Source organism: Entelurus aequoreus, linkage group LG28 (genome assembly GCF_033978785.1).
Source record: "Entelurus aequoreus isolate RoL-2023_Sb linkage group LG28, RoL_Eaeq_v1.1, whole genome shotgun sequence".
Classification (NCBI taxonomy): Eukaryota; Metazoa; Chordata; class Actinopteri; order Syngnathiformes; family Syngnathidae; genus Entelurus; species Entelurus aequoreus.
The window spans coordinates 5,144,794-5,152,491 of record NC_084758.1 but is presented as its reverse complement, the minus strand read 5'-3'; the positions used below and the strand labels follow the sequence as shown (position 1 = coordinate 5,152,491).

At 38.6% G+C, this 7,698-nt stretch overlaps 1 long non-coding RNA gene across 1 annotated transcript; it reads right to left on the bottom strand.

Moving 5' to 3' along the window:
• Nucleotides 1–2,228: 2,228 nt before the first annotated feature.
• Nucleotides 2,229–3,026, bottom strand: LOC133645088 (uncharacterized). Its single transcript, XR_009824897.1, has 4 exons — nt 2,913–3,026; nt 2,661–2,765; nt 2,404–2,514; nt 2,229–2,303 (listed from the first exon to the last, which is right to left on the bottom strand). It is a non-coding gene; the product is annotated as an uncharacterized LOC133645088 (long non-coding RNA).
• Between the last annotated feature and the right edge of the window lie 4,672 nt (nt 3,027–7,698).

The window sequence follows — 7,698 nt, the reverse complement described above, 5'->3', positions numbered from 1 at the left end:
TAATACTTCATATTGCGTATTAATACTTCATATTGCGTGTTAATACTTCATATTGCGTATTAATACTTCATCCCGCAGCCTTCACACTTCATCCCAGCACAAACAAGCCACGGAGCCACCGGTGCGGAAGAAGAGGCGCGCTTACGCCAAATGGGCCCAAAAGCAGTAAATCGCAGTAATTAACTTCTTCTTCACGCTCGGCGGAAAGGCTTTTTTTTTTCTTTTTTTTTACTTTAATGATTTGATTCACTGATCCTTTAAATTTGGCCCCGCGGGAAGACGCTCATCTGATTGTCTGTGCGGCCCTTTTTTGCTGCCGGAGCCTCGCAAGAGAACCTCCAGCGAGGTCGTGTCATGTTGCTGCTACCTCAAAGACGTGCGCCGTCACTCGCTTTTTAATACGGTCCAAAAAAACACTGCACTCCCAAATGATATCACAAAACCACAATATCGTGATACGGCATTATTGATAACATTCATGGATGTTGATAGTTCTCTTAGCAAATATAACATTTATTCATTCTGACCATTCAGTTTGATTGCACTTAAATTGTATTCCAAATTACGTTTTGCACTTACCGTATTTTCCGGACTATACAACACACCAGTATATAAGCCCCACCCACTAAAGTTCAGAAAAAAAAACATGTTTCCATATATAAGTCGCAGATATATATGTTGTGAAATGACTTATTTACACAGAATGTTTATTTACATACCTTCATTGTTTCCAAACCGTGTCTGTGACAGGGCAGTAAAACGGCTGATCAAACAAAACGTCGGTCATCGTTGAAGATGTGGGAATCGAAGATGGCGCAAAAGTTTTGGAATCTAGAATGAATACATGCTTAGTTAGATGGACTGTTAAATTTTAGAAGAAAAACATAGTTTCAATATATAAGTCGCACCGGACTATAAGTGGCAGATATATACTTGTTGGGAAATGAGTTATTTACACAGAATGTTTATTTACATACCTTCATTGTTTACAAAGGGTGTCTGTGACAGGGCAGTAAAACGGCTGATCAAACAAAATGTCGGTCATCGTTGAGGATGTGGGAATCGAACATGGTACAAAAGTTCTAGAATCTAGAATAAATACATGCTTAGATGCACCGTTAAATTTTAGAAGAAAAACATATTTTCCATATATAAGTCGCACCGGACTATAAGTCGCAAATATATACTTGTTGTAAAATGAGTTATTTACACATACATATTCTGTACATACCTTAATTGCTTACAAACGGTGTGTGTGACAGGGCAGTAAAACGGCTGATCAAACAAAACATCGGTCATAGTTGAGGATGTGGGAATCGAACATGGTGCAAAAGTTCTAGAATCTAAAATAAATACATGCTTAGATGCACCGTTAAGTTTTAGAAGAAAAACATATTTTCCATATATAAGTCGCACCTACCACTTACCGTATTTTCCGGACTATACAACACACCGGTATATAAGCCCCACCCACTAAAGTTTTGAAGAAAAAAAAAACATGTTTCCATATATAAGTGTCAGATATATACTTGTTGTGAAATGACTTATTTACACAGAATGTTTATTTACATACCTTCATTGCTTACAAACCGTGTCTGTGACAGGGCAGTAAAACGGCTGATCAAACAAAACATCGGTCATCGATGAAGAGTGGGAATCGAACATGGTACAAAAGTTCTAGAATGTAGAATAAATACATGCTTAGATGCACCGTTACATTTTAGAAGAAAAACATATCTCCCATATATAAGTTACACCAGAATATAAGTGGCAAATATATACTTGTTGTGAAATGACTTATTTACACAGAATGTTTATTTACATACCTTCATTGCTTACAAACGGTGTCTGTGACAGGGCAGTAAAACGGATGATCAAACAAAACAGAAGTCATGGTTGAGGATGTGGGAATCGAACATGGTACAAAAGTTCTAGAATGTAGAATAAATACATGCTTAGATGCACCGTTACATTTTAGAAGAAAAACACATTTTCCATATATAAGTCGCAGATATATATGTTGTGAAATGAGTTATTTACACAGAATGTTTATTTACATACCTTCATTGTTTACAAACGGTGTGTGTGACAGGGCAGTAAAACGGCTGATCAAACAAAACGTCGGTCATCGTTGAGGATGTGGGAATCGAACATGGTACAAAAGTTCTAGAATCTAAAATAAATACATGCTTAGATGCACCGTTAAATTTTAGAAGTAAAACATATTTTCCATGTATAAGTCGCACCTACCACTTACCGTATTTTCCGGACTATTCAACACACCGGTATATAAGCCCCACCCACTAAAATGTTGAAGAAAAAAAAAACATGTTTCCAAATATAAGTGGCAGATATATACTTGTTGTGAAATAAGTTATTTTCACAGAATGTTTATTTACATACCTTCATTGTTTACAAATGGTGTCTGTGACAGGGCAGTAAAACGGCTGATCAAACAAAACATCGGTCATCGACGAAGAGTGGGAATCGAACATGGTGCAAAAGTTTTGGAATCTAGAATGAATACATGCTTAGTTAGATGGACTGTTAAATTTTAGAAGAAAAACATAGTTTCAATATATAAGTCGCACCAGACTATAAGTGTCAGATATATACTTGTTGTGAAATGACTTATTTACACAGAATGTTTATTTACATACCTTCATTGTTTCCAATTGGTGTCTGTGACAGGGCAGTAAAACGGCTGATCAAACAAAACGTCGGTCATCGTTGAGGATGTGGGAATCGACCATGGTACAGAAGTTCTAGAATGTAGAATAAATACATGCTTAGATGCACCGTTACATTTTAGAAGAAAAACATATCTCCCATATATAAGTCACACCAGACTATAAGTGGCAGATATATATGTTGTGAAATGACTTATTTACACAGAATGTTTATTTACATACCTTCATTGTTTCCAAACGGTGTCTGTGACAGGGCAGTAAAACGGCTGATCAAACAAAACGTCGGTCATCGTTGAGGATGTGGGAATCGAACATGGTACAGAAGTTCTAGAATGTAGAATAAATACATGCTTAGATGCACCGTTACATTTTAGAAGAAAAACATATCTCCCATATATAAGTCACACCAGACTATAAGTGGCAGATATATATGTTGTGAAATGACTTATTTACACAGAATGTTTATTTACATACCTTCATTGTTTCCAAACGGTGTCTGTGACAGGGCAGTAAAACGGCTGATCAAACAAAACGTCGGTCATCGTTGAGGATGTGGGAATCGAACATGGTGCAAAAGTTCTAGAATCTAAAATAAATACATGCTTAGATGCACCGTTAAGTTTTAGAAGAAAAACATATTTTCCATATATAAGTCGCACCTACCACTTACCGTATTTTCCGGACTATACAACACACCGGTATATAAGCCCCACCCACTAAAGTTTTGAAGAAAAAAAAAACATGTTTCCATATATAAGTGTCAGATATATACTTGTTGTGAAATGACTTATTTACACATAATGTTTATTTACATACCTTTATTGTTTACAAACCGTGTCTGTGACAGGGCAGTAAAACGGCTGATCAAACAAAACGTTGGTCATCGTTGAAGAGTGGGAATCGAACATGGTGCAAAAGTTTTGGAATCTAGAATGAATACATGCTTAGTTAGATGGACCGTTACATTTTAGAAGAAAAACATATTTTCCATACATAAGTCACACTGGACTATAAGTCGCAAATATAAACTTGTTGTGAAATGACTTATTTACACAGAATGTTTATTTACATACCTTCATTGTTTACAAACAGTGTCTGTGACAGGGCAGTAAAACGGCTGATCAAACAAAACAGAAGTCATGGTCTTAACTCCATGGTGACGTTTTGGTGAATTTACGGAGGAATTTGTGAAAGTGAAACAATAGAAAAAGAATGTCATTGTAAGTTAATAATACTAACACAGACACTCGTAAACGCGTTAGCATGTTAGCTAACGCAAACGACGCCAGCTTGATGACATTACATCAGCACGTACAAATATGCGTGAAACACGCATACTTGTCGTGAAATGACTTATTTACACAGAATGTTTATTTACATACCTTCATTGTTTACAAACGGTGTCTGTGACAGGGCAGTAAAACGGCTGATCAAACAAAACAGAAGTCATGGTCATAACTCCACGGTGACGTTTTGGTGAATTTACGGAGGAATTTGCGAAAGTGAAACAATACGATAAGAATGTCATTGTAAGTTAATACCAACACAGACACTCGTAAATATGTTAGCACGTTGGCTAATGCTAACCATTGCATTTAGATTTCCAGAGCACGTACAAATATGCACGAAATATATATGAAAACACTCCTACAGACATCACACATGGGACGCTTTAGTAAGTAAGAATTGTTTTAGTTATATTGCAAAACTTACAAACGTTGCTCGGAGTGATGGATGAAGAATCCATACGGGTAGACCCGCTATGGACGGCTAAAAGACGGAACACTTCCAACCGATAGCTCAGTCTAAGCGGAAGGGCAGTGCAGCACCTGCAGTGAGCAAACTCGTCCAAAAGATGGCGCCATACTTAAGTTTATGCCAATCTGAATGCTACGCTTAGCTAGCGCCCGAGTTGTGGGTTTCCCCACCCGCTTGTGTCAAAGTAAATATGCATCTTACCTACAAGCTTGGAATCGCAAACACATCACGACATGCCAGCGTAGGACGTTATTGAAGGTTCATTATTCCCCCGTAGTAGTAGCAGTAGTAGTGTCAGGTTCAAACACCGAATTATCTATTAAACAAGACAAGAAGCAAGGAATCAAACAGAGACGGGATTCAATTTAGCTCATGAGGAGAGCGCGTGGACCTGCACCCTCGTACGTTGTCGCCCCACGCTCTGAGGAGGGAGTTCCACGCCTCTTCCTTTATTTGGGCATTCCCTGATTACATAGCTGCAGCTGCTTCTAAGGGGAGGGGGGGTCATAAACAGCTGCACTGGGTCATAAAGAGTTTAAAGGCCTACTGAAAGCCACTACTACCGACCACGCAGTCTGATAGTTTATATATCAATGATGAAATCTTAACATTATAACACATGCCAATACGGCCGGGTTAACTTATAAAGTGACATTTTAAATTTGCCGCTAAACTTCCGGTTCGAAACGCCTCTGAGGATGACGTATGCGCGTGACGTAGACCGGGGAACACGGGTATGCCTTCCACATTGAAGCCAATACGAAAAAGCTCTGTTTTCATTTCATAATTCCACAGTATTCTGGACATCTGTGTTCGTGAATCTGTTGCAATCATGTTCATTGCATTATGGAGAAGGAAGCTGAGCAAGCAAAGAAGAAAGTTGTCGGTGCGAAATGGACGTATTTTTCGAACGTAGTCAGCCACAACAGTACACAGCCGGCGCTTCTTTGTTTACATTCCCGAAAGATGCTGTCAAGATGAAGAACTCGGATAACAGAGACTCTAACCAGGAGGACTTTTGACTTCGATACACAGACGCCTGTAGAGAACTGGGACAACACAGACTCTTACCAGGATTACTTTGATTTGGATGACAAAGACGCAGACGTGCTACTGTGAGTATGCAGCTTTGGCTTCTAAACATTTGATCGCTTGACCGTATGTGCGCAACTTTTTTTTGCGTATGTACGTAACTTTTTTAAAATATATAAGCTTTATGAACCTTGGGTTAGGTGAACGGTCTTTTGGGCTGAGTGATTGTGTGTGTTGATCAGGTGTTTGAATTGTATTGGCGTGTTCTATGGAGCTAGGAGCTAGCAGAGGAGCTAGGAGCTAGCATAACAAACACGCAGGTGTTTTTATGCAGGATTAATTTGTGTCATATTAAATATAAGCCTGGTTGTGTTGTGGCTAATAGAGTATATATATGTCTTGTGTTTATTTACTGTTGTAGTCATTCCCAGCTGAATATCAGGTCACCCCCGGCTCTCACAGCATCTTCCCTATCTGAATAGCTTCAACTCCCCACTAGTCCTTCACTTGCACTTTACTCATCCACAAATCTTTCATCCTCGCTCAAATTAATGGGGAAATTGTCGCTTTCTCGGTCCGAATCTCTCTCACTTCATGCGGCCATCATTGTAAACAATAGGGAACTTTGCGTATATGTTCAACTGACTACGTCACGCTACTTCCGGTAGGTGCAAGCCTTTTTTTTATCAGATACCAAAAGTTGCAATCTTTATCGTCGTTGTTCTATACTAAATCCTTTCAGCAAAAATATGGCAATATCGCGAAATGATCAAGTATGACACATAGAATAGATCTGCTATCCCCGTTTAAATAAAAAAAAATTCATTTCAGTAGGCCTTTAAACAAAAAGGTGCTTGGAGCGGTGTCAGGTTTGCCCCCTCCCTCTGCTTGTAGATTACAGGTCCCGATAAGGTCCTTCCTGTGGCTGTCCAAGATCCGAGAAACCGACACCTCTACGGCGCATTACATCCATTTAAGAGCGACTTCCCGAAGTGACCAAGTTGTCGCGAAACTGCGAATGGTTACCGCAGCAACGGACGGTGACACTGCTCATTTCTCCGAGAGAGACGATGCTAGCATTCATGTGGTCACCCGACATTGTGAATCCATACAAATAGTGTGGTGTAGATGGTTGACTTCTGCGCTGGAATCACAGACGGCATTAGCACTCAGCTCGTCTCTGGGAAAGTGTTTGAACTTTTCAAACGGGGCGATGAGAGAGACGAGCCTCTGGCTTTTCTTCCAGCTTCTTTCTTCTTTGTGTTTGATTTGATTATCACATAAGTCAGTCACCGTCGACGCCGTCATCATATGTTTTTTTTCTTCTATTGGTACTGCCTCTATAAAAGACATCCCAGGCCAAAAGAACTGCCATCAATTCCGGCCGGACTATAAACCGCTTTGAACCCTGCGGCTTATAAAACGGTGCACTGGTTAACAGAATATGGCAAATAGTTCAAAACAAAACAATGAAAGACACTGAAAGGGTGTGTTATAGTGGGTGCTGCTGTTGAGACTGAGCTTTCAAACGGAAAATAGAATTTGCGTACCGTTTCCTAGCCGTCCGTAGCGGTTCTACTCGTATGGATTCTCTGTTCATTGCTCCGAGCAACGTTTGTAAGTTTTGCAATATAACTAAAACTATTCTTACTTACTAAAGCGTCCCATGTGTGATGTCTGTGTTTTCATGCATATTTCTACCTGCTATCGTCATGTCATCAAGCTAGCGTTGTTAGCATTAGCTAATATGCTAACATGTTTACGATTGTCTGTGGTTAGTATCGTCTTACAATAGCATTATTTTTACATTGTAATATGTACATTATGTGTCATGTACATTATGTGTTATTTACAATATGTGTCATGTACATTATGTATTATTTACACTGTTATGTACATCATGTGTTATGTACATTGTGTGTTATGTATATGATGTGTTACTTACATTGTGTTATTTATATGAAGTGTCATGTACATTGTGTTTCATGTACATTATGTGTTATGTTTATTATGTGTTATGTACATTATGTGTTATGTACATTATGTGTTCTGTTTATTATGTGTTCTGTTTATTATGTGTTATTTACATTATGTCATGTACATTATGTGTCATGTACATTATGTGTCATGTACATTATGTGGTATGTTTATTATGTGTTATGTACATTATGTATCATGTAAATTGTGTCCTGCACATTATGTGTAATGTACATTATGT